At 40.8% G+C, this 27172-nt stretch overlaps 1 protein-coding gene across 15 annotated transcripts in view; it reads right to left on the bottom strand.

The window, feature by feature from the left end:
• Positions 1 to 27172, bottom strand: part of LOC144246307 (uncharacterized) — a 304135-nt gene that overhangs the window by 97592 nt on the left and 179371 nt on the right. For 3 of the 15 annotated variants that reach the window (XR_013339981.1, XR_013339982.1, XR_013339983.1), the window contains exons 1-2: positions 15161 to 15278; positions 450 to 576 (exon numbers count right to left, since the gene is read on the bottom strand). The exons of 9 other annotated variants lie outside the window; for them this stretch is intronic. The gene's annotated coding sequence lies outside the window, so the exon portion shown is untranslated. 3 more of the 15 variants (XM_077783246.1, XM_077783237.1, XM_077783247.1) reach the window with 3 other exon arrangements.

The following is a 27172-nucleotide window of genomic DNA, read 5'->3' on the forward strand; positions in this document are numbered from 1 at the left end:
CTTTTTAAAAGATTTTAACCACCGAAACTAGAGTAAGATTTAACCCTCCCTGTCCAAAAGACCCCAAATCCCATGAGAACATTTTCTAACTAAACCCACGAGAACATTTTCTAACACTTAGCAGATTGCTGTGCCTTTGTGTGTTTGCAGCTCAACAAACAGGATAGTTCCTTTGGCTGCTAATGAACTGTGACCAGGTTAACATGAGTAAACCCTTACAAGTGACTGTTGCTGATTCTATCAGGAAGCTCATCTATTTACAGTTCTACTCAAGCCAAAATCATCACAAGTATTTGTCCTGTTTCGTAAAACTTTGCAGGCTTTTTAAACACTACAAATGAAACCCTGCATTCATTGATATTGCTGGCTAGAGCTCACTCAACGCCTGTGGGGTCAGGCTGTCACCTGGAACACGAGTGTGTGTATGGGCTGATGCTGTAAATACTTACCGGCTGTGGAAGGGGCACTGGTGAATCTTGCTGTCACACACCGAGCTCCCTTTTCCCAGCGGTCTGCTCCACCTGGCTGCTCCCAGCTCCGCAGCGAGTGATGCCCTTCCAAGGGCCAGAGCTGGACCTGCGGGTTTGCAATGAGGCAGCTCAGGTGCACGTTCTGCTGAGGAAGCACTAATCCCCAGCGAAAGGCTGGGGTGGGGAGTCTGGGGCAGTAGCAACTCCAAGCAGCTTCCAGGAGGCTTGCCAGAGGTTGTCTGCCAGCCCCCCAGCTCTGCTCCTGCACAGAGCCCGCACACGCCAGGGTTTCCAGCAACATCCCTGCCTGCAGGGGAGGCTGAGGCCTGGTGAGAACAGGCACCTCCCACACGGGCACAAGGACATCGCTTTCACTTTGCTCAAGCACTACTGGGAGAACCAGAGCAGGAGTGCTGGGCTTAAATCTGGTCATTTATTTAAAATAAGGTCAATTTTGCATACCTATGCCAATATCTATAGAAAATGTACTGGCTGTGCCCTTGCAACTCCACACTGGGCTGCATACACTAAGCATCAATTCAGATGAACCCTTGCTATGAGAATGCCTTTTTACCCACCTATCAAGGAATATGGTTATGCCTAAGCAGGGAATTTTAAGTTGTTTCCCAGACTGTTCCTGAATCCAACTGCAACCTGTTTATTTTGACCTCAGTTCTTAGAAACTGTTGATGCCACGGTAGAAATATGCTGTGTGTTCCAACAGGCAACAAACAGTCCTAATGAGAGCACACTCCATCTGTGCTGCCAGTGCACACAGCCTCAGCCTATAGCTCGGATACGCTGGAGCTGAGCGTGCAGGGACGAGCTCATGCTGCAAGGGCTGTCCTGGCACAGCAGAGCTCCCTGAAACAGGCCTCTGGGAGAGTCCCGAGGCAGCCAGGGTAGGCACCAGCAGCACTTGAGCTCTCCCCTCCCTGTTCTGAGCTTGCAGAGTACAAGTGCTTACGTTTTTTACATGTTCCAAAACTACAAAGTAAAGAGAGCTGACTTAAAAACTGGCCAGTGCTCTCAAAAGGTAGGAGTTAAAGTGTGCAGAACATATGGCACTATTTACAGCCGGCTCGCACACTGAATCCAAGAGAATTTTCCACCAGCCTCGTACTCTGCAAAAGGTACATTACAGAAAAATGCATCTGGGGATCCTTTAATTTCTCTTGCATCTTCTCTTATAAGATGCAGCTGGGGAGCAACACCCACTGGTATTGGTGGCATGAAACGGCGATCCTTTCCTATTACCGAGGTCTGGTACAAATTACCATGGATTTAGAGGCACTATATAAAAGACAGTGCTGATTTGTTTCTAAATTTGTATCTTGATTAAACTGTCAGGCTATAGCACAATTGCAGAGCTCACCTGACTTTAAAATCCTGCAACAATAAATTATCCAAGGACTGCAATACCATTGAAAATACTTATAAATGGATCAATACTATGCTTTATGTTTAGATTTTACATCTCGGTCATGCCAAATCAAACAGAATAGAAGCAACACTTTACATTCAAACTGTAAAATCAGGGTGCTCCAAATAAAACTGTAAAGCAGGATTTTAAAAACCATCAAGCTGGCCAACAGAATAACAACTGAATTATTATTTTCAGAATTATTTTAAACACTGTGTTGTGGTAAACAAAAAAATCAAATACAAAGGGCCAAAACTCCTGCTCTGAGGATCTTGCATGCAAACTTACATAGGTCAGATCAGTGTTTTTCAGCATTTATCCCTGTAAATAGAGCAGAATTTGGTCTCATCTGTTAAAGCAGTCATTTACTCTGGAATAGCTTAAATGATACTGAATATATTTTAACTATCCAGAATCTCAGCATCTAGGATTAGTGCTGCAAACACACATAGGCATTGTAGTCTAATGAAACAAAAAGTCAACACAAATATGTTGCAAAAGTAAAAGATCTCAGCAAAAGTGAGATCAGCCATGCAGAACTTTAAAAAAGTTGCTTAGGAATTAAAATACTATTATTAAAGCTACTGTTATTGAACTATGTTAGTGCTTTCACAGTTTATTGAACCACTATGCATAATGTAAATACTATAAAACAGAATAGATCAGTTTTCCATCATGATTACAAGCCCTTGCTGCTCCTAAAGCTTTTGCTTTTTTAACTATGTCCTTGAAGGTTTGAACACAATTTTTCTCTTGCTTTTACAGGGTATATATGTAAGAAAAGATCTATTCTAAATTAATTAATCAACACACACCCTTCCAAAGAGGGAATATATGATAAAAGTTTTACATAGTGAAGTTCAGGCATATTTTTATACACTCAAAAGAGGGTAATTGATCCTCCCCTCTCCCCAGTTTCAAATGTGGAACTTGGCTGCTATGGCTTCTTTCCCACACAAATCAAGCCCTGGCTCTTTTGAATTGAAACAATATGGGATGATTATTGTGGGAAATTTTTTACTGTTACTGTAATTTAAAACTTTCTGTACCTAATTTTGCATTTTCTATAAATCAAAAACCCATTTCACTTAGGGCTACAATTAAATAGAGGAAATCAAAGACTAACTTCTAAGCAAGTCTTGCTATTAATCATAGGACAAACTAGTAGTACAACTACTTTTACTGCAGTTCTTTTCTGCCTGGGAACTACATTTTCATCTGAAGCTCAAGTTCTTCAGAAGAGACTGTGGCACAGATGAGACAAATTAAACAGAGGTACAGCGATTGGGAGAGCACCATGTGCTGCTGAAGATGAGCCTGCCCAGCAGTCCAGCACAGGGCTGCTGCAGAGACAACTAGCCAGGGTCTGACACTGCCATTCCAGAAGCTACCATGCTTCTTCCTTCACCAGGAGCAGCCAGAGTCACATCTATTGCTTTACACACCTGAAGTGAAATCAGTGTCTTTCTCCTTTTAAAAGAAAAATTTACAAAATCAGTGCATTTCAACACTGAAGTTTGTATTGAACAAACACACAAAAGTAAAATTAAAATCGGAGTGCAAAATGAAACTTTGTGGAATATGGAAACATAGGTCTTCTGTTTTTTCAAATTGGAAATCAGATGATGTATTTTTATTTTCTAAAAATAAAAAAATGCATACTGATCGCTAGACAAAATAAAACATGAATTCTCAAATCAACAGAAACACGTCTCACCCAGCTGTCTTTATTTTTTATCTCTGTCGCTGTTTCTCAAAAAAATTTTTACGTAATTTCTTTTTTTTCATATATTTTAGGGAGAGGTTTCATGTCTCATGGTGTTAATCTTTGCAAAACTCCTACAGAGGTACAAGTCATACAAGTCATCACATTATTTACAGCAGTATATCTACAAAAAGTGATCCTAGTAACTTATTAATAAAATATATGCTCAAAAGAAAAATTTGCTTCCAGTTAAATAGTCTGTAATGTGTATATTCCATGCTAAAGAGGAGCCTTTCACCGATTGCAAAATAAAATTCAAATGTATCTTGTAAAAAATTCCACTTCTTAAAATCAGACACAAAGAAAACAGCTATGAGGAGTTTGAGGAGTTATTGGAAGGGCTTCTTACATAAAGAGAACAAAACCTTCCCAAGACTGACTTACGACTCCACTCCAATATTGTGATCGACAGAACATGAATGGAAACAGTTTCACCTCTGAGCAGAACTAGATTTTAAAAGTAAGTAACTTACTGAGGCTAAAGATTGAAACACTGGTTTACCATTGATTTTCTTCCTAAGATCTCTCACATACTTGCAACTCTCATTATCTCTGACAATGAACCCCTGCAACAATCGACACATCTGTTTCTCAAAAAGGGCACTGAAACCACGACAGTGGCTGTGGCACCAGGAGCTCCCAGACCTTTGCTTCAGGCTGCTGAAACCTGCTCATCCCTTTGAGCACACCTTTCACTGAGGACAACAGGGAGCTTCTTCTGCCTTTCTCTGATCTGCTATCACTCAAAGGCAGGCACTGACCACACAGGAGGTGCACAAGTGAGACAGTGCCTGCAAAAACAGCTTTGCCTACCAGCAATGTTGGAAAGACTGGATGTCAACTGACCTAAAGAGCGAAGGAAGAAAGAGTGAGGAAGACCCAAAAAAATCAAACACAGAAGTTTGGAAGTCTCATGCAAAGAGCACGAAAAAAGCTGGGAGCACTCACTTCATGTAGATACCTAAAAACCATGCTCAACTCTACAGTCCAGACTGGAGCATCTACACCTTCTCTTTTTCTGTTTAGGTTTATCACATTAATTTATCCCATTTGATCTCAACTGATACTGCAAATAAAGGAGGGGAGTTGCCTGCCCTGGCCAGCTTACACACCCCTAGTGCTCAGGACATCCATATGCAGCTGGGCCTGGAAGTGGAAATGAGGGTCCAGGACACTAGCTAACAAAAACACTCCTGAGCCAGCTGGAGACACCAAAATAAACACTAGCACCACAACGTAGGGGCCCAGCAGCACTCACCCAAAGATTTTCAGTCAGTAACAATCAGTCTATAAAGCTGCCAAACTGGGCAGAGGAATACTAGGAACATTTCAGAGAAGTCTGGCTGCAGGACTCCTGTATTCCTACCTTTGGTTCAAAGCACTGGTTTGCCAGTCGGCACCAAGCAGCTGTGGATGAGGAGAGAGGGGATGTGGTGGAGAGGCAGAGAGGACATGGAAAGAGTCCCAGTCCAGGACCAGATGTGGGTGCACAGGTCAGCCCTGTCTATAAGCACCTGCAGGACTTTGTTTTCACAGGGACATTTATTAAAAATGCAGGGAACAACTAAACCCAAACAGCTTTTCCAGTGTTTCTGAAACACCCTGGCCTGCTGGAGCTGTCCACAGGGTGGAACCAGCGTGGCCCTGTGCACTCAGCTGCTCCTTGCTGAGCACCCCGTGTGTGTCTGGGGCACTCCAGGGTGGCCACGCTCTCAGGGAATGGACACTGGACGCAGAGTGACCTGGACATCTGCTGCTCCAGCCAGTGCCACAGTGCCAGTGTGGACAAATCTGCCACCTGGCTCCCAGAAGCTAAGCTCCTAGTGCAAACAGAGGAGAGGCTGCTGCAAAAAGAAAGAAATCCTAAATTCAATTACACTTAGGCAAGCAATAGGATCAAAATAATAGAATTCTCAAAGAGAAAAAAAATCCAGCAAACAAAACATGTAAAGTATGCTTATGTGTTTATTTTTAAAAGTTGCCTCCCACCTTTCTGTTCTGCATTCATAAAATGTTATGATTTGTAAATTCTAGTTTTCATTGTCATTGTTTAGTATTCTGTAAAATTTTTGGGGGATTGGGGTTTTATTTGGATTTTTTAATGTGATGATCTACCTAACCTTCCCATATAATCTTAAAATGCTATCAACGTACCAGATTTTAATTACTTGCACAGAAGAATCCTAAACTGGAAGGATAAGAGACCAGGCAATTTCACAGTATCCTTCTCCCAAGCTGTTCAGTTCTGACTTAGACTTTGACTTCAGGTATATTGATGCAGATGCTGAGTGGGTTACTCTCTCCTATTATTTATCAATGTATATAACAGAGTGATTAATTTACAAGATAGCGGTGATTAAAGAAACCTTATGGCAAGCAATACATAACCTTTCCCCTTTGGTAAGGAGCACCAGTGAATTTTGGGAGGAAAGGCCTCCCAAAGTTATGAGAAAAGCCTCCATTCAGAGGCAGTCAAGGTCTAGAAGAGCAGCTATACCCCAGATGTAGACTTGTGCAAGGGCAGCACTGGACCCCTCAAATTCTGCAGACTCTGCATCCCGAGCAACTCTCGCTTCCCAAATCAGTGCTGTGCATTGGCTGTACATGGTTTATTCAGCCATCAGCTGTTTCTCACACCGAAAATCTCATGGGCAACACCAGATTTATCTCCAACTTACAAGGGGAGGTGCTGAGGCACAGAAAGAGGAAGAAACTTGAAGAGGCTCTTACATTTATACTCACGGCTGACTGAAAAAGAATCTCCCAACTTCTCACTCACTTTTCCAAACAATGGCATCACAATTCCCATTTCAGCAAGGCCTAATTTCTGGACAATAGCATACCTAGATGCATATTTTACAAATTAAAGGATACTATAAGAAAAGAAAGAAGAATGACTAAATAAAATCTGTGATCAAAATAATCTGCAGCCCCAGAAGTGTTAATTATTCTTTGTACCCATTATTTCTTCCAGTGGCTTCTACAGTAGTAGCTCATGATACACAACAGACAGAAAAAAGCTGCGGGCTATCTGAAGCAATTTGTGTGGGGCTTAAACTTTATGTAAGCTTTGAACTAGCCATCAGCATGAAGCTGAAATTCACTACGTGAAGAGTGGTGTTTTTTTTTTTTAATTGCCATTAGAAGCAATACCCACCCAACAGCTACTGGTCACCTGTGGAAACTTTTTGTCCTGAGTGCTCTACAGAAATGCTCATACAGAGCCAGAACAGAGGCTGCAAGCACACTGGCAAAGTGGTTTTTCAGCTTGATCTCCTGGTGTTAATTGAATTTTTCTATTTGTTCTTCCACTACTTGCAAACTTAAAACTAATAGACATAGTTAAGGTGTAGGCCTAGTTTTTCACAGATTAATGTTCAGGAGAGATTGTTAGCACTTCCTGCTGAACCTTCAATTGCTCTTCCATTTAATGTTTCAGGTTAGATTTTATCTCAGGAGGAACATACTGAACAAGAAAAGTTACAAAATTCAGGACTGGATAAAGGTGCACTCACACCCCTTTTCCAGGTGAAATCCAACCCATCACCAGGCCTGTGCGGACCCTTCGGTGTATTCAGCTCAGCAGGTATCAAAAAGCTTGCAGCAACTATTTCAACAATAATGGAGTTTTAGTGCTTCTGTGTCCAGCCCAGAACCTTATATGGGTGCAAACCAGCCATATCCAGCTGACACTGTGAAGAAATCTATTTTGGGAAGAGAATTATGCTCATACTTCAAGTTCCTTCCAACTTGATAAAACCGATTGCAAGACATGGCCTGCAGTGTCCTGGACCAAAGGGACCTGCAGAGCAAGGACACACATCCGTGTATGGCACTTCCCACAAACATGAAGGTCTCCTTAGAAAATTACACTTATTCTGTGTTCACTGACTTCCACTCTGGCCTGCTCCTTGCAGCAGTTACAACCACCTTCCAAGTTTGCTTTCCTGTCCAAAATCAGCCCACTCCTTGAGACTCCAGGCCACCTTGTTCCCAGCTGGCTGCACCTGCAGCCATGTGCTATTCCTTAATAGGTTTTAAAAAATTAATTTGATAGAAATCCTTTATCTTCTCTTAAGCAACACTGCTGAGCTTTGATTCCTGAAAGCATTTTGGGGAAAACAAAATGCAAGCACCAGATAGACACCATTTTTGTGCTATTAAATACCACCCCCAAAAGCATTTTGTGTTATAGAGAAGTGATCACTAGTCTACGTAAAGTGCTAAATAGCATCCTAAATGTTTACATGTGAATATTGTACATGCAACTTCACTTTAATTTACACCAAATAGGAGCGCACTCATACAAAAAATACTCAGATCTCATACAGGACACATATACATAGGTTATACTTTAAATGAAATAATTTTATAGAGACATTCAAAGGTACCAATAAGACAGTAGAAATAATTGTTTTAGTATAATTTAAAATGTAAATGTCACATAATATGTAATTTAAATGTAAATCTGCACCTTAAACCTTCAATCCATCAATGTAAATCTCCATTTAAGAAACAAAATTTCCATGTGATCATGGTAATTCCTCCTTCTATAATAATTACAGAATGAGAAATGTATAACCTTCAATTAAAAACTGGTAACTAGCTATCTTCATAACGGATCGAGTTGAAAAATTGTTTTTATTAAATGGTTACTACTAAAAATATATTTTAAAATGTTAATTATTTATTCACATAATAACTAAGCAATCAAAAAATCCCTATATGTCACACTGCATTAAAACCAAAACTAAACCTCATGATGAACCCCTGCAGCAAAATTGTGTATGTCCTTTGGGCCTGTAAGAGAGTTTCCATCCATTTTGGGATGTGATCAATTCCTTCCATGCACCCTGCAATTCATAAATGCGTGCTGGATTAGCAAGAAAACTGATGCCCTGTCCCTAAAAGGCAGATTCTGACACACCTTGGGTTAAACTGGGTAAAGCAAGAAGGTCCAAAAGCTCACTGCCCAAGTCTGAAGCTTGTGCATAATGTAGCATACTTCAAGAGTCATTCGAGTTCAGGCTTCCTGCATCAGGTTTTTAAATTAGTCATAGATGGGTTTGAGAGGACAATCCAAAACCCTCTGATATCTGTGGGAGACTTTCCACTGACTCAGGACTGGATATACTATTTTGTTTCCTATAGACAAATTAGACAATACATCTTATCTGCCAAAGGTAACAAAACTATCATGAGAACTCTCCTTTCTAAAAAAAAAAAAAAAAAAGAAAAAAGAAAAATAAAAAAGTCTGCAACCAGAGAGAAAAATAAATATATACACCAAAAAAGATGAAAATAAAGAATGATTTATCAAAGAGGAAAATATTTTGAAAATTATACTTGCTGTATATACAAATGTAGAAGTAAATATACCAGAGCTTTTTGTGTTTGGGTGGCAAAACAAATACAGTGATCAAAATCTCTTGGATGCAACAAAACAGCCTTCCTAGCCTTTTGCAGACTGCATTCCAATAGAAAGCACGAGCAGCTCTGAAAAGACTGCCAATGCATTTAGAAGTCCATTTCAAAGCTTCGTGTTCACCAACACAGAACTGCCTGAACTGAAACAACTGTCCATCTGAGACACTGTCAATATTTGTAGCTGCTTTATGGTTATTACACCCTGCAGATGAAAATGCAAATGAACTCTCCCACCGAACAGCCCCTCCTCGATCACCTATGCTACTGCAATTCCATGAGACCAGTTACTGCAAGCAATGCTTCAGAAATAATAACCTAACTTACGCGAAAAAAACAGCATTTGGTGATCACTTTTACAGGTCCCTTAGAACTGCCTCCTCTTTCTGAGGAATTAACTTCAGTGTAAACCACCTTGGCCTAGCAGGGCTGTGAAAAACAGAAACGCTGTGTCTCACATATTTCTCTAAGCCACTCAGTTCAGCGGCCTGTCCCCCCAACATTAAAATAAATAGACTTGATGGTGCTGCTCCTTGTCTGCTAGCTCCTGTTTGCAGGGTACTTTTCTACTTTTGAAATTATGTAAAATGAGAAAAAAAAAAAAAAAACAGAGAAAAATAAAGAAAACAAGACCAGTCTAAATAGTACTATTTTTCTATTTTGGCACTCCAAAAATATTTGCCTCTGTAGGTATAAAACCATGTGAACTCTTTTATTATTGAAATTGTAGCTGGCCTCTCCTGTGGAAACGTCTGCTTACATTGACAAAAGAACTTCAGGAGCTGAATGAGTGCCACAGCAAACATATCTGTGTGAAGGTATCTGAATAAATGGGCGACATGCTAAGTGTCCTTCAGATTTAAAGTATGGCAAAATATCAGTCAGCAATTCAAGTGCAATCAATCAAGGGCTTTAGAAAATGATGACTTAATTAATATTTTATAAAGGTATATTGGTTATTATAATAGTAAATTCGTTTTTCCTTGGCCTCCTTCCCTCCCCTTTGCAAAATGTTCGATCGGTATGCAAAGCAATTTACTTTTCTATTTGCGCTTTAACAAGTTTGAAAAGAGCAAATCACTTTCAAACTCCACACAGATTGGACAGGAGCTAAATGTTTTCCTTGGCAGATAACAGGATACGACGGTTGAGGTTAATTTAAATTTACGTGTGTAAAAATAAATAGGCAGTACACTGCCATCTCAAATCTATAGACTCCTTCCAAAAAGGCTGCCCTAATTTAAATAAAAAATGCATAAGGTAATGCATCAGCTACACACCAAATATTGACCCAACATTCCCTCTTTTTTATTCATAGAACACACGTTTGGAGCACCAGTGAGATAAAGCTCTTTGGAGCACCACCCCACCCCATTTTGGTTTTTTTTAAAGCAAAACGACAAAACGTGATTCATGCTTAGATGTGTATTTTGGAGCATCATGCCTAGACAATTTTTATGAGAGTTTTGACAAGTTTTGTGGAAGACCCTGAAAACCACTGTAGCAGTCAGATCTTTATTTGAAACTATTATGTATATAGTCTTAATCCAAATCTCATTTGAAGTCAGTGAAAAAACCCTTGTCGCCTTCAGAGGCCTTCGGATCAGATCCTTTGTTTCCAGAGGTACAGAACAGCAAATTCCAAATGTATGCAAGAACAAGGAGTATACAACTACTAAATAAATGGTAACACTACTCTGTGAAAAAAGACAGTTTTTATAAAGGGTAACTCAAAATTATGAGATCTCATATTTGATGGCATATTTTTTTTTAAAGACAGATTGCAAAGGGCCTAATCCTGAGCATTTTATTCCTACATATCCCTCTACAAATGAATGTCTTGAACAGAATTATGTGCTATTTTGAAGATCATAAGTCAAATTTAAATAAAACCCTTCTAGAACTGGAGATTTAAAATATCCTCTGTGAGTGCAGAGGGATACCTGTGGACAGATTTCTGCACCATTCCTAAGAGAATCACAGGCTGGTTTGCTCTTTAGTCAGAAGTTACAGGCCAGAATTATTAGTGATTCCACAAACGTGCACAGAGGCGATGTTAGTGAATATCTGGTAGAGGGGGATTGCTCCAAAGCCCATCAAACTCAGCTCAACAGAATTCCATGTATTGTGGCTCGGGTACGGAGTCAGATGCATGAACAAGTACAGATCTGCACAGCCCGGTACAGCTTACAGCAGATAAACTCAGGACTTGCAGAAGTGCGTGTGCACTCCAAACACCTACCCGTCCATTTTCTATCTACTGGGATCACTGCTGGGCAACATCTATTGTGCTGGCTACAGGGATTCCAACTTTTTGTCTTCTGGCTGCAAATGTGAGTCTGGCTGCATGCACACTTATTCAAAATGAACACTTATCTCTGCGACAATCAAACGTGCTGGGTGAGCACACACCGCACGAACACGCATGCAGCTATGAAGGAACATGCTCCACAGCGTGTCTTAAATTTGAGAAACAAAACACATGCAATCATATTTCTAAATTATTTTTCCCCCCTTCCAGGACAGGTACAGACGCCATAAACCAGCGTTAGAACTGTGGCAGTGTGGCTTTGTTGTGCATCTCAGACCTGCCCAAGCACCACACCACTGCAGGAGGAGGAGGGAGGGCTGATTACCGGCACCTGCTTCAAGCTGCGAGGGACTGATGCAGTTAGCAGGAAAAATGCCTAATTAGAGCGCATTTCCATTTTCCTGAGGGAAAGTGTCACGATCACGGGCCTGGCCCTGCCCTGAGCACCCATGTGCACGGCAGACTCTCAGCACCAAGGCCCTGCCAAGGTTTATGGAACATGTGGCACACGGATGGAGGCCGAGTGCAGCACAGAACCCATTCTGCTCACAGGGGAGCTGATGAAGCACTGAGTGGATGTGAATTACAACCCCTCCACAACCAAAAAAAAAAAAATCAATTTTTTTTTTCCCTGAAGAAAACTGGATGAAAAAAGGCATTCCTTCCACTCCTTTTATTTCTCCTTAGCTGCTAGCGAAGGTTTATGAATACTTGGCATATACTATGAGAAGACAGTACTGTACCCATAGAGCCACACAAAACACAATCCAGCCTCACAGTCCTACTCATCTTACATATTCAACAAAGACAAGAATCCCGGACTGCACTCACATCTTGAAGAGCTAACTCCCGCTCCATTCTCTTTCCCTTTCTCTTCTCCACCTCCTCCTCCCTTTTCCCTCTCCTTTACCCACAATAAAATCTCTCTTACCCTGATCCAAACCCGGTAACATTGATCCAGACGAAATTACAATTAATTTAAAAAAGTTTAGCCAGACGGCCCACTTGCTATGTCTGGCAGTAAGGATGCCATGGTAGCCTGCCTGCCTGCAGATCCTGTTCCTGTGGGATCACTGCTGTGCCATGCACGGAGCACGGCTCTGCCCAGCACTCCGCACCCCTCTCAGGCCCAGAACACACGGACCTTACCCTTGTGCTCCCCTCCTTCTCCACAATAGTAGGTAAAAGCCAGATTTTCAGACAAGGTAGGTGGGAGGTTAACAAGAGACAGGTCATTTATCAGCAACTCCTTACATTTTTTTTCCAGAGGACAAAATTGCATTTCGAGGATTGAGATGAGAGAGAAACACTCATTTTGCCCTCAACTTGCTCTATCATAGATTATTTTAATTCTGTTTCACTCAATCACTATCTGAAAATATTAAAAACTTAATAATTATTATCTGAAAATATGCCAAACTTCATCCTAGCCAGCTATAAAATAAATCTTTTAATTAAGCAAAGTATTGTCTATGCTTTTCATTTTTCATTACATGCACCGAACATTTTGTACGAGAATCTTGGCACTCCAACACAAAACACTTTCAAAATGTAAATGCTCCAGCTCACATGCATAATTTCTGAAGACATTCATCTGAGGGGCTGAATAGTTCTATCAGCAATTATATTTCAAGTTACAGACTAAAAATAATTTTAAATTTAAAGCCCGGAAATTGCCAATCTTATGAACAGATTTTAATCCCTCTTCAATTAACATGCACGTGGTCTTTATATACTACTATGTTCAGCATACTTATAGAAACCCTCACTATGAAATAAACCAAGCAATTCTGCTTCTTTTACTTGCAGAGGTAATGTCTAGCAAGCCTCCGCAAAATAATAAAGTAATATCTGAGAAACAATTGTATATTCCTTTAAGCTAGTCTTCATCAACAAAACAGCCCCCAAGTATTACAACCTAAGAATAAAAAAACAAAAATCTACTTTAGATAAATAGCATCATTAGGAGCAATACTGTCAAGTACTCTGAAATTTCTCAGTGAAAAGTGTTCAGCAGCTTGTGAACCCTCAACTAATATTTTATTTGCATTGTACCATGTAGCTGCTAGAGGCCTCTAAAAACTACTTTGAAGAAATTAATTTTAGCTATCACCAAGCCATATGCTCCTAAATTCCTTTCTTAATCTACACAGTTCACTAAAATATTCTCTAGTTCCTTTGAGCATGGTCAGCCAATAAATACTGCTTTACTACTTACAGTTATGAGTTGTATTTCAGTTTATGCTGCCATAAACACTTCTAATGAAATGCCAATACCGAGATGGTTTTGATACAGTGCTGTCAATGGCCTGAATTGAAAATTATTTTTGTAAAAGTCACGAGGTATTTTCAAATTATTTGGGTTTTGTTTTTTTTTTTTTGGGGGGGGGGGGTATTTAGTTGGTGGTTTTTTGTTTGTTTTTTGCAGAGAAAACAACTGAAATTATTTGTATTTGGTCTGTTATTTACTTTAAATCTTAGACATAAATAAAATTAACAGGAAAACATTAAAATATTTTACACAAGCCTCCCATTTTTTCCAGTGTGCAGAAAAAGCATTTTGGTTTAGAAATACATATGAAAGGACTATTTTCCTCATAAAGTGTCCTAAAATATATTAATTTTCAGATACTTTAATTTCCACATAGATTTGTCCATAGAAAGAATTGAAAATACCTATTATTGTAAATCTGGCAATTTCACAGTAATAATAAATCCTAAGCATTTAACTATCTCTTAAATTGCGCCTAACTCAGTACATCTCTATCCACATGCTTCTTTGGTCTATAAATGGCATTACTCTAATATTTAAGTATTCTACTTAAAATAAATTCCTTCATTAACACCCGAAGAGAAAGAGAGTGGAAGTGTGCATGAGCATGTGCCAGTCGCATATGTAAAAGATAAAAAGAAAATACACTTTTGGCACTTATGGGCCTTTAAAGGCCTTGAAAAACAGTATTTTTAAAATATATGATAAAAAATAGTAATTAGAAACTAATCCTGAACAATTCCAAGAATCAAAAAATTTAAACATGAATGATGAAAATATTTACTTTCAAATTCACGTTGCTAAGAAAACCAGGTAATGTAACTGCGATGAGATAGAATCACTGAAGAGCATCAGATAGTTACCTGCAAAGCTAGGAGTTGAGCAATGCCACCAGGTCCCTTCTCTCGTACGTGTCCCTTCAAATAAACCCCATGCACTGCCTGGTGGCTACGTTACAGCTGCTCTGCACAGGGATGCTTAATAATGCTTCACACAGACTGAAATATTAAATAAATGTAAAAAACTTGCACCGCCCAACTTTGTTTCTTCTCTTAAACTCCCTTCTATTTTTATTTTTCAGAAGGGAAGGGGAAAACGCCATTCAGGAAAGCAGTTATATTGTGCTCAATGAAGGCAGGACTGGCACAAGTCCTAGAACATTTGCATTCAGAAATAAAAGCTGTGATCGACCTTTGTCTGCTAAGAAAATGAAGCTTGCCGGTTTTAAACAGGCTAGCGAAGGGAGGGGCAGACTCGATAGAAAGGGAGAAGAGAACCTAAAAAACAGCAACAATAGCAAATATTAGTCTATCACATCCTTAATAGCCAGCAAAGCGATCCTCCCGCATGAGCCCGGACCTCGCCGGGCTGATAACGCACTCCTGGTTAATCACAGATTATCAGGCAGACGCGAGCCAGTGTGCCGATCCCCACGCAGTTCCCGAAACTTGATTTTCCCACTGGGCATCCCCTGCGCTCGGCGGGAGCAGCTTACCCTGGCGGGGCCGGCGGTGGATGCGGCGCTGGGTGTTCCCTCGCAGCTCCGCAGTCCCCGGGCGGGCGGGCGGGAGGCTCCCGGCGAGGCGGCGCATCTGCGCGGCCGGGCAGGCCCGGGAGGCGGCCTCGCCCCGCGCCCGCACGGCCCCGCGGCAACAATGGGCGGCTGCGAGGGGTGGCAGGGACGGCGGCGAAGCCAAGGGAGCAGAGCAGGCAGAGAGGAAGGCAGAACAGAGGGGAGGGAGCGAGGGGGGGCGAGGGGGGAGAGACGGAGGGAAAGAGGAGAGGAGGGGAAAAAAGAGAAGCGTGTTAAGCTTGTCTGGTAGTTAACAAGTCCTGAATGAAGAATGTTAGCAAACAGACAAACAGCATGTCTGATGCATGCTAATAGTCCTGGCTTCACCACTGACAATATGAATAATTCAGTAGAAAGGAGGGAAAAGAAGAAGGGGGGGGGGGGGGGGGGGGGGAGAAGAGAAAAAAAAAGGGAAAAAAAAAAAAAAAAAAAGGCATCCTCCCTTCACGCTCCCAAGCGTCTGCAGAGGAGACAGGAATAAAAAGTGTGCCGCAACTTTCTCCTTCCCACCCATCGCACAGAAAATAGTCAGCAAAAAGGCCGGTCGGGCACCAGCCCTTTCGCCAGCCCAGCCTCTCGAAGATTTTCGATTCCTATTTTTGTTGCCTATTAATTTCCCCCCCCCCTCCCCACCCCCCCTCCCTCTTTACCGCCTATTTTACTTCTTTTGTCTGGGAGCTGGCACCTGTCCCAGAGACGGCATTTTACTGCACATCCCCTTTTCCCTCCTCAGCAGAGAAAAGGGGAGGGGGAGGATGGGGGAAGGTCTGTAAGGACGGAACAACCTGTGCACCCCCTGCCCCCCTCAGACATCCCCCCCATGTTTCCTTTGCAGCCACAGTCCAATTACAAGGGGTTTGGAGGGATATTACACGCCCTATTTCACATGGTGCAGATACCTACAGCCATTAAAAATATATTTCTACGAAAGAGAAAGGCAGAGAAAGCAAGAGGCTCGTTCCCTGAGCAGCACTGTGCACTGGGTCTCCGGGGAGGAGAATCACCAGCAAAAGCCCTCATCCTCAGAGCACACAAACCTGCAAAGCCCGAGTCACTGCCCAGGCAAAGGAATCCATTTCCTTAACAGAGGGGAAAGGGAGTGAGGGAAAGGGATGAGCAGAGGGCCGAGCCCTCGCCGCTTCGCCCTCTGCATTGGGATGTACAGCGCAGGAGAGGCGAGAACCAGCCCCGCTCGGGAACGCTGGGAGAGGAGGGCTCAGGCAAGCAGAAGAAAAAGAAGATCCTATTTGCAGCATTTTTAAAAGTTCTGCTCTGGCAAAGGCCGTCTGAAGGGGAGGCCCTTGCAGCAAGAATGCGAGCAGCAGCCGCCTTTCCAGAGTCCAGCCTCCTTCTTGTGAGCGACTGGAGCAGTCAGGCGGAGGAGGAGGAGGAGGACGTGAGCCAGCGAAACGCAGCGGGCTGGAGCTGATGATGAAAGCGGCACGGCCCTGCGCGGACAGGCTCCTTTCCATCCCCCGCAGCCATGGGCACACGGACACACCGAGCCCGGCTCTGCTGCCACCCCCGCCGGGTACCCCCGCGGGCCGGGGGCTGCGATGGGGACGGCGCCGCCGGGAGGGGACCCGGCAGAGAGGCAGCGATGGGAGGAAAGGCGCTGCGCTGGAATGTAAATGCACCCACGCTATGGCAATATGCTTGACAGGGCAGTGCGGCTAATGAAGCTTTTAATTGGGGGAGGTGGGGGTGTGTGTGTGTGGGGGGGTGGTTTCCACAGAAATATCTCCCGGGATTAAACGGAGAGAAGAGGCTCCTCTCTGCAGTCACACACCTACACCGCTCTGCGTAACACAGCAGTCCGCAAAGACCACGAACTACAGCGCGCACACACACAACCAACCCCAACCTACCGAGCTGAAAACGGCCATTTGAAAAGTAAATACTGTATGTGACAGAAAAACTTTGCGATTTTGTTTTCTCATGCCCTTACTTCCAAACCAGCTGCACAGCCAAGCTCAGGCTGCTTGGCCCTTATAACTCTCTTGGCACCGAGTCAAAAGCTGATAAGCATTTGGGCGAGACAGCTCAACTGCTGTGCTGGAAGAAAAACAGCTGCCATGATTGCTGTTTGATTGAGAGCGCTCGCACACACTCACAAAAAACATACCAGGCTGCAAAGACGGGCCACAAATGCCTGAGGATTCAGCTTCAGAAGATCAACATACATTTCCTTAAAAAAAAAAAAAAAAGAAAAAAGAAAAAATTATATAGTTTTGCCTCCAAACACCCTCCCCTTCTTTAAAGAAAACGTGCTGCGTCGACTTGCTTTTCTTCTCCCCATCCCCCTCCATAACCTCAAGCAAACTCAAGGAATTGTGCCAGAAGTCCCGTTGCTAGTTACCAAGTGCATTTTTTTAAACGTCCCTTTGATACTTCTTTCCCTCCTGCTTGCCATGGAATATGCAAGTAAGATAATCTTTCAATTACTCACAAAAAGTAATTAAAAAAGAACTTCTAGCTCAGCGTTCCTTTCCCTCTTTCTCTCTTAAGGGGCAAGAGGAGGGAAGCGAGGGGGAGAAGGATGTTTTTTCTCTTTGCCGAGTCCAACATTTGGCTTTTTCCATTTGTGGCAGATCACTGTAACGCTATTGTAAAACAACTTCCTGCCCCTTTTGGCTCACGTTCCAGAAGCTGCTAGGCTAAGTTCATAGCACAAACTTTTTTCCCCCTTGCCGAAGAAGATAGACAAAAAAAATTTCCTGCAAATTATTTTCCCCCTTTTCTGGCTCATGGACTCACAAGGTGAATTTATTGCAGCTCTTTAAGAATATTACACAAGAGACGTCGGTATCCCAGCTGGATAATTCATAAGATGAAAAGGTGGGGTCATTATAAATATATGTCTGTGTGTGTCTGTGTGTGCCTGCATTTTAATTCTGTCATTTTGAATTGTAAGTCTCAGTACCATCAGGTGGATAATGAGCTAAGCTGCTTCATCTGCCGTACTAATTTGTATATCTATCATAGCACAGATCATTGGCTCAGTACATACAGCCTCCTACTTTCCAATTGCTTTTGTGCTCTAAGGTGACCTGCATCTCTCTCGTCTCCCTCCTCTCCACTAAATGCTCAGTCTCATGAAAATACCCACTGGAAGCTCCTAAACCCTCCCTGCTAGAAATGGGAGACATTGCAGTCTCTCTGCTATAAGCCAAAAAGGAAAACTAAGGCCTCCACAAGTTGCTCTCTCACGGTCTCTCCCTCCCTCCCTCCCTCTCCCTCTGTTTCTCTCATAGCAACAGCATTTCTTGGTGCGCCTGCTTTGGCATACATCAGCATTTCCACCGTCCAAGTGTCCTTTTGCGTCACATCTCGCCATTTCATTCAGCCAATGAAATCTCCTTCTTGCAATAAAAATATATAGACTTTTTCTGTTATTGGTATATTCAAAATTTTTTTCGTGTGCTTTCCTAACAAAAAACGTTGTCAAGCATTTGATTTGCCCTGCACTGGAGGGGGGGGGTGGGGGGGGGGAGAGGGTGGAGACGGGGAGGAGACTGTACAAGATTCAACCTTGAAGAACCTTCTTTGTGGAAAATATGTTACTGTAAGAGAAAAGGGATTACATAGTTACTGAAAGAAAGTCATAGTTGTCCCTCTCACTTACTATTCATTTTGCTTATGATATCATTGCTTTCCTGATGTACTTTTAAAGCACCTAGGCAGCTTCAACTGATTGGAAAAGTCAATACCATGTGTGTTGGAGTTTGTAAAATATTCTTCAGGAAAAAGAATATATTAATTGATATTTTATTCCACTAAATATTGATCATGAGGTGATAGAAAAAACTGCAATGTAAAAAGAAAACCCATAGACCTAGATCTCTATCCCGTCCAAAGCAGCAGCTCTCCAAAGCGCTATCCTGCAAAATGGAAGGGAGGGTTTCACGGTCAGAGGCTCTTTCCAAGACTCATTTCCTCCTTCCATAACCCCACAAGCGCAGCATTTCGGTGCCCGGCCGAGGTGAAGATGGTGACAAAGGCTCTGTTCCACGCCCCAGGTATCCCGGCTGCGGCGGCAGGCGCAGAGCTGACGGCCGGTGCCTGGCACGGCCGGCCCTGCCCGGGCTGAGCAGCAGCGGGGCCGAGGAGCCCGGCCCCAGCCCCGGGCCTGGCAGCCAGCGGTTCCTGCTCCCGGCTGCCCGCTGCCAGCCAGGTCCAGAGGGCACGGGGTGGCTCCAACGACTCCTGCCGTGGCAAATTCAGGGAGCCTCTGTTACCATTTCGATCCAGCCTCAGATCTCTAGAAAATGCTCAACCACCAGAGTTCTGAGCAGAATACATATTTCTTCTCTAAGCAAAATACATGTTTTATGGTTTTCCCTTACCAGCATTTTTTTTTTTTTTTAATGGTGTGAAACCACAAAAGGTTTCTAATATTTATTTTTAGGGAACTATAGTAAAAGCATACTAGAGATTATCAGGACACAGTTGACAAGATATTTAAACAGTAACTTTCCCACAAATATTTATTTTGGTAAAATGACACCTAGTAATTCTGACCTATTCTAATAACTGGTCTTTATCGCATATAGACTGTGGATGCAGAGGATATGCATAAATTCTGGGTAGTTAAAAAGTAAAAGCAAGCAAAATTCCTGGATAACAGCCTTTGCAGCAGATAGCCATCACATCCAGCTAAAACGATTATAATTTCTGGTTTAAAATAATGGCGTGACATTTCTGATAGTATTAATTTTAACAGAACATCCACAGATGATAATGCTAACCCTGCAGAGAAAAAAAGAGATTACATGTGACAGTGCAGTCAACAACTTTTAATGCCAATGAAATATAAAAGACAGACCTATTTTCTTAGGGAAGCATCACACTTACATAGACAAATTGCTTAGTTCACAGTGTTTTACTTGTATTTAATCAGCTTTCTGAATGACTTTCCCCCTTGTTTCTCAGATATGATTTTTAGCTCCCTATTTATTTTTCTACTTTCCATATAAAACAGAGATCCTCTTGTTCCTTACTCTTCATAGCTGCCCTTTTCTTTTTCATTTTTTGTTAATGTGAAAACAACTGAGGATCATCCCTTCTTTTGCCTGCTCCTAATGAGGATAATTCTGGTGCATTTGGAAGGTTAAAAAGTGCCTCGCCTTTACACAATTATGGCTCATATTAATCCACTCAAACCTACCCTTCCTCAAGGAGACACATAAATGCATTCTGTCTGTCACCACAGTTGTAAAGTAAGGTTGAAAGTTGTCTAACTTTAGGTTACCGCAGAAATAAAAAATTAGGGATTCAGAAAACAGGAAAACAATTACCTCAAGTCCAACTTCTAAGCTTCACTTAATAGAAATGGAATTCCAAATGGGGCAATGGAAGAATTATTTTAAGATTCATCAACCCTAAATAAATCAAATTATACAAATAGTAGGAAGCAAGTATTTTCACACCACAGATTATACTATTACAGAATTTTATACCTCCTTTCTTTTCCTTTATCTCAAGTTCTGTCTATTGGAAACTCATTATAATTACTCCTGCTGAACACTAATTAATTTCCTTGTATTTTAACTCCAAGTGGCATCTCTTGTTCTTTCCTCTCAGTTTGGTACGACAGAGACATCCACACTGAGATCACCTCTAAATAGATCATGATTTTTTGCTCTCCATACAGCTCATTTGCAGTATGGGGTGGTTTGTAATCTAACAGCCTTCAGAAATAGTTAATAAAAGACGATCAGGTGCATTCTTAGGTTGGTTTGTTTAATAATCCAATAAACTCCTTTTTTTTTTTTAAGTTATTCAGAAAAGTGTAAAATCCTCCTTTTTTATTTTATTGTATCACTAAAATAATTCTAGTGCAGATTATTTAAAAAAAATCAAGAATAATTTTACTTAGCATTTAGACAGTTATTGTTTTTAGACGTACTCTCTAGGAATTAAAAATAAAAATAATTAAAATCCATCTAGAAAAGCAAAGCAGTCTTGTGCACCATTCCCTGAAAGGACCAGTCTGGGGATTACAGGGGTGCACGCTTCAGAGAAAGGACAGCAATTATACATAGTGCCATCGTGCAGGTCACTTAGGAAAGTTAACTGCTGGATAACTTGCATTAATTCCAATGGATCAGTGGCCTACTAAATTATGGGGGGAAAACACTGAAATACCAAACAGGCAATTCTGACATGATCTAAACTGTAAAAGCAACTGAATGAGGATGTATTTCTACACCCTTCCCTTCAAAACATAATGAAGCATTTTGCAGAAACTCTTCCTCCAGTACACCGTACTTTAACAATACTGTGGTATTGTATGAACTTTAACCATAGTGTTGTACAGAAAACTTGGCATTGAAACGGTATCAACATAAGCGAAACTCCGGCACTAGGACGAGTGACTTATTTTAGAATTTTTTTTTCTCCAAGAAAGGAGGCATTAAAGGAGTGGTTGCACCAGCAGGTTTCTAAGGGCGCTACCGCCATAAGGTTGTTTACCTTGGAGCTTTTTTTGCGCAGCTTTGCCCTGCTCTGCTCTTGGCGCAGGTGAGCGCGGCCGCCCGGCAGGCGCGCGGGAGAGCGCGGTCCCGGCCGGCGCTGCCGCCTGTCCCGCCGGGCCGTGCGAGCGGGCACTGCCCGCTCTGCCCGGCGGCTCCGCGTCCGCGCCGCCGGGCGCTGCCAGCCCACCCGCCCTCCGGCTAATGCGCGCCTCCGCTCGCAACCGGGGGCCTCCCAAAAACACTTGCTGGAGATTAAAAAAAAAAAATAAATTATCTAGCAAAAGAAAGCAAAAGAAAGGGAAAATAACACATTGGCAGAAAAAGGATGTTTGATTTTAAAGAATGATAAGCTGCAAAAAGTAGCCAAATACACATGACAAAATCTTAATTGAAAGCATACAATTTCTCAGGTCTAAAAGGGCTTAAAAATCCTTTATATCATAAATTACTTCAAGGTTTTTTAACTACTCAAGAGCAGTCCGGTGACCGAGTTCTCTTATATTAAGTATCTATGTTTTAATTACACCAGAGTGCAATAATCCTGTACAAAGTGAATTGCAATGCACACAAAATTTACATACAGCACAAATTCCTTTGTGGTTTTTTTTTTGGTAGCGAAATATTAGCAGAGATGAAAAATTTACATAAGCTGTAAAATAGAAACAGAAAAGAAAGAAAATAAAAAGGGACTTCCATTACAGTATCACTTTCATATCTTAACTGCAATTACTTACTACACACAGAGACAGCCCAAAATGGTTGTAGACACAGAATTCTGTTTGTGAGTTGAGTGTTAATAGCAGATATATCTATGTGGCCAACTTCAGCTCCACAGTTCAACTTACCATTTCTTTTGAGCCCATGAAAGGTAAAATATACGGTACATAAGGCACACCTTAGACTGGCTCTAAAGGATAACTGGAACCTCACATAAGAGTATATTGGCACTGGTAAATTTAAATCCCTCTCCTTGAAAAAAAAAAAAAAAAAAAAAAAACAACCCTCCTAACATGAACGATATTGCCACATTATTGTTATAGTAAAATATACTGTCAAGAGAATAATGAACCTACTGGAAGTATTTATGTATTTATCCGGCCAGATAAACACAGGCTTTTACACCCCTGGCATCAGCTGCAGGTATAATAAATAGTTGTGAAAAAAGGACAGTACTTTATAGAATTCGTGTTCCATGAATGGTGTCATTTGAGTCTTTTTCTGTCTGTCGTGTCACATTTATTGGAGGTGTATTAAGTTGCATGAATTTCAAGTGGATGCCTGAAGTTATAAACTCATCTTCAACATGATTTTGCTACGTTTCAGTTGCAGTGTACAAAGTATCCTGCACAGGTGATAAAACTAAAGGTCTCTCCTTGCGAACAGCAAGGGCCAGTTCCAAGGCTTGAGAGGACGCCGTGCTCCTCCCAGGCTGCCACTCCATGCTGGTGTGTAAAATGGGTTTTAGAAAGGAGGGTTATTTTGGTGTTGTCAGCAAAGCATAAATTCAGTGCAAAAAGTATCTTTTTTTACCCCTTAATTTCCCATTTTGCTGTTTCAAAGATGAATCAGCATTCACATGATTAAATGTGTGCCATAATTTAATAAAGGGGATTTTACTAGGTGATTTTACTAAAGTTTATTACCAACACAAAAGCCCCTATAAGGAAAAGACCAAATTAAGTTTTTGCTATGTTGTCTACACTAATAAAGTGCAGCATGAATACTAAAACTGGCATTGCAAAAAAAAAAAAAAAAAGGGGGGGGGACACGACAAAATTGTGAAAATCTGCTTTCAGACTTAATTCAGTGAACTATGTTTTTCAGTTCATCCCAGGGGATGTCTGTGACTAATCACTGGCAATTTCAAGTTTGAAATTTGGGGTATCTTTTTCTTAGGGCCTTAAAGCATTTTACTGAATATTTTAGATGGCTGATCAAAGCACTGAAATATTAAAAGGTCAACTCTTAAATGTATATTCCCAAAAAAAGTTACCAACAGAAACATAATGCAATGACTTTTTTTGATGCACCAAAAATTTCAAGAAAACTGTACAGTATTTTTTCCAATACAAAGAAGTAACTTAGTAAGGAAAGTTTTCAGGGAGAAAAACCTGGACCTTTTGTCTCTTGGTAACGGGGGAATGTTACTGGGTTTGACGTGGATAAGTCTCCTTGACTCAATTAGAAATACAGCTGCTTTTCAAAAAATTTTGAAGCCAAATACCAAAATTAAAGTTGAGGTCTAGAAGCTCATATTACTTCTGTCATTTATCTGTAATAAAATTAAACAATTCCACCTCCTCCCAGCAATCATTTCAATAAAATCACATACTCTGTCCCTGTTGTACGTGAGCACAGTATGGGATATAGGGATGTATGTTCATATATGCAGTTAGTCTCATGCTAGCACAGTCCAGTAAGTGTAAATACTACTAGAGTAAGACTCTAAATATTGCTTATGTAATTCTGCACAATAGAAATCATAATATTTTTATAATGCAGCCTAAAGACTACTAATAAAGGAATATATTTGAATTACAACAGGAAAATCAATGGAAGGCACGGTTCAGGACCATTGTTTTTCTAGTTATATAAATAAAGGCAACATTTTAAAAACCTTAACACAACTTGAATACAGAGTAAGAGCAACATAAACGAAGTTCATTGTAGCAGCACTACATCATCAGGAGTTTTATCCCTCGGTGTTACCGTAACAACTCATCCCTGTGATCAGAGAACAAGGCTCCCTGCTCGGGGACTGCCTGGGTGCAGGACCTTGCTCCCACACCTGGGAGCCAGAGGGATTTCATTGAATAAAGCACTGCATGTGTAGACCAAAATGTTCCAGCCTTCAGCTCAGAGGGGAAAGCAAAACAGGTACTTCAGACTCATTGTGGGGACTTGAAAAAACAGTTTTGCTTTAAAATTGTACTGACACGACTGTGTAGAAAATAGGGATCCCATGCTCATGGGGAAACATTTCTATAGGAGTATCGCATTTACTGTCTAAGAAAATTATTGGAAATAATAATTTAAAATTATTAAATAGTTAGAATAATTATTAAATAATTAGAAAAGGTCCTTTTGTGACTGAACTACTGCACAATTCCAGCTCATCTTTGCATTTCCCTAACAGAGAACACCATTTTGAGGCTGTAATGCATTTTTCCTTCCAAAGGGGTTAACGTCAGTGGAAAACGCAAGGATCCTCTTACCACAGAAAAACTGAGCAATGCAGTTTCCCAGAGAAGCTGCCTTTTTATTTTTACAGGTGCAACTGACGTCTGTCTTGTATTTTCTGCTCACCCAAGTATTAATTTAAAAACCACACACACATGAACATATGATATGCAGCTATCTGCACCCAGGTAGCTTTTTTACGCTTTCATATACTTCTTTTTACTCAAGTATTTAATGGAAGGAGGCACAAGAACAGATTTTGACATGAGACAAATAAGGAAAATAAGCATTCATATCAAATGAATTTTGCTGAGTTACACTAGGCCTGAATATATATCCTAGTGTTTAGGAAAATGTTTATCTTTAAAATGTAAAAAACAGGTTTCATAATTTCCATAGCACACCTAAAACCTGACCAAACCACATGTTCTACAGGACTATTTCTTAAATTTTTCATGTTTTTCCTCCTTAAACTGATATGTTTCAATGGTCCAGAGAATCAAAGAAATCAACAGGGAAGCAGAAATGGCGTCATATTAAAAGCAGTACAGACAAGTGTACACCAGTTGCTAAAGAGAGAAGGCTATTAAATATAAACAGTTCCTACTTGGTTTTCTCTGCAGGGGTCACATTTGGAAACAATTTTGATACCAAAATTACAAGATCATGTTTTAATTTCAGCAACATCTTTGTGTAGGAAATGAGAGAAATCTTACCCACCATTAAGCTTTACCAGGTACACTAGCTGGAAAAATCAGTGCCAGAAATAGTAATGCTGAGGAATCAAGTTCACACAGTAAAATAGACTATGCTCTGCTCATTCTATTACTCTAAACCTTACCACAGAACAAAACCTTTAGTTTTGTTTTACTGTTTAAAGTTATTTTTTAAACAGTAAAAAAAACCTAAAAAAAACCACCCCACACCAAAAACAATAACAAAAACAAACAAACAAACAAACAAAAACCAACAACCCCCAAACAAAGAAAGAAAAAAATCCTGAGAGGTCTGAGTCAGGAACGTTCAAAGCAAAAGCATTCCAAAAGGCTCCCTTCACTAAGGATCTTTTAGAAGAGGCAATTCTACAATGGCATCCTGAATTATCATATTGCATGTTGAAATGTTTAACATACTCTGAAAAAAATTAGTTCTCTGTTTCATCAGGCATCCTATGGTTATTATAAGGTTCCAATATATTTCTAAATAAAAATAAGTATTTTAAAATTTGAAAACAGGCTGAGTATTTTCTTAACTTTTTTCTTTTAAACTCCAAGCTGCTATCCACATTTTAAAATTCTACTACAGCTCATTAATTCCAAAGAAAGCACAACCATATCAGTGCTTTAAGGTGAGAAAAAAACCCCAAAATAATGCAAATACCATTGCCTTGAGACTCTTTTTAGACTCTAAAATCCTACAGAAGCAGAAAAGCAATACTAGTACTGAAAAAAAAAATATAAAAGGAGATGGACTTTGTATTTTTGTTAGTAAACATATTAATTTTAACAAAGTAACATGAGGGAGTAAAAGACTTATATCAACCTGACAATATTATTTGTAGTGGAAAACAGGTAAATATACATTTCCACTCTATCTTCCAATAAAAAAAACTAAATGTAGTTGGACTTTGGGAATTTCCATCAACAAATAAAGGACACAGAATGGCTGGTTTCAGTATTGCTGCAGTCAGCATCACTTGCTGCTCACATTTGGTTCAGCTCTGAATGCAAGTTTTCACTCAAAGGGCATGATAGCTCAGCTGCTCAGCCACTGCTTTTGTTAAAAGAGCTCCTTCTGCTGTATTACAGAATGTACTTTTAAGTCTAAGAGTAGATTATTAGAAGTGTTTGTTTAAATAATTCAGCTGCAAGGGAACTTAAAGGATGTTTTACTTGAAATTACTGGAATGCAAAGACACATTTTTACCTTAATCCTACTCATGTTGGCAGCCACAGAAGTTGCAAAGTTTACTATTGTAGTGTTATTTATTCTTGTGATGGCAACAGTATAAGCTCCCCCCAATACACTCAGATCCCTTGTGCTCAGTTCTAACCCTGCTGTGTTTTACACAACTTGGCTGTCATCAGCAATTAGGGCTTTTTTTTTTTTTTTTTTTTTTTGATAGAAGGAAAAAATGTGGAAAAGCCATATGCTGACTGAAGTTATGTGTTTATATCTTAATTATTTTATGATCAAAAACTGTATTTCACAGATTTTACTGCAGAGCAAAAAGAGCATACAGATGAAAAAGAACCAACTTTCGGTAAAAGTTGGTGGT

The sequence above is a fragment of the Lonchura striata genome, chromosome 5 (assembly GCF_046129695.1).
Source record: "Lonchura striata isolate bLonStr1 chromosome 5, bLonStr1.mat, whole genome shotgun sequence".
In the NCBI taxonomy this organism is placed as follows: Eukaryota; Metazoa; Chordata; class Aves; order Passeriformes; family Estrildidae; genus Lonchura; species Lonchura striata.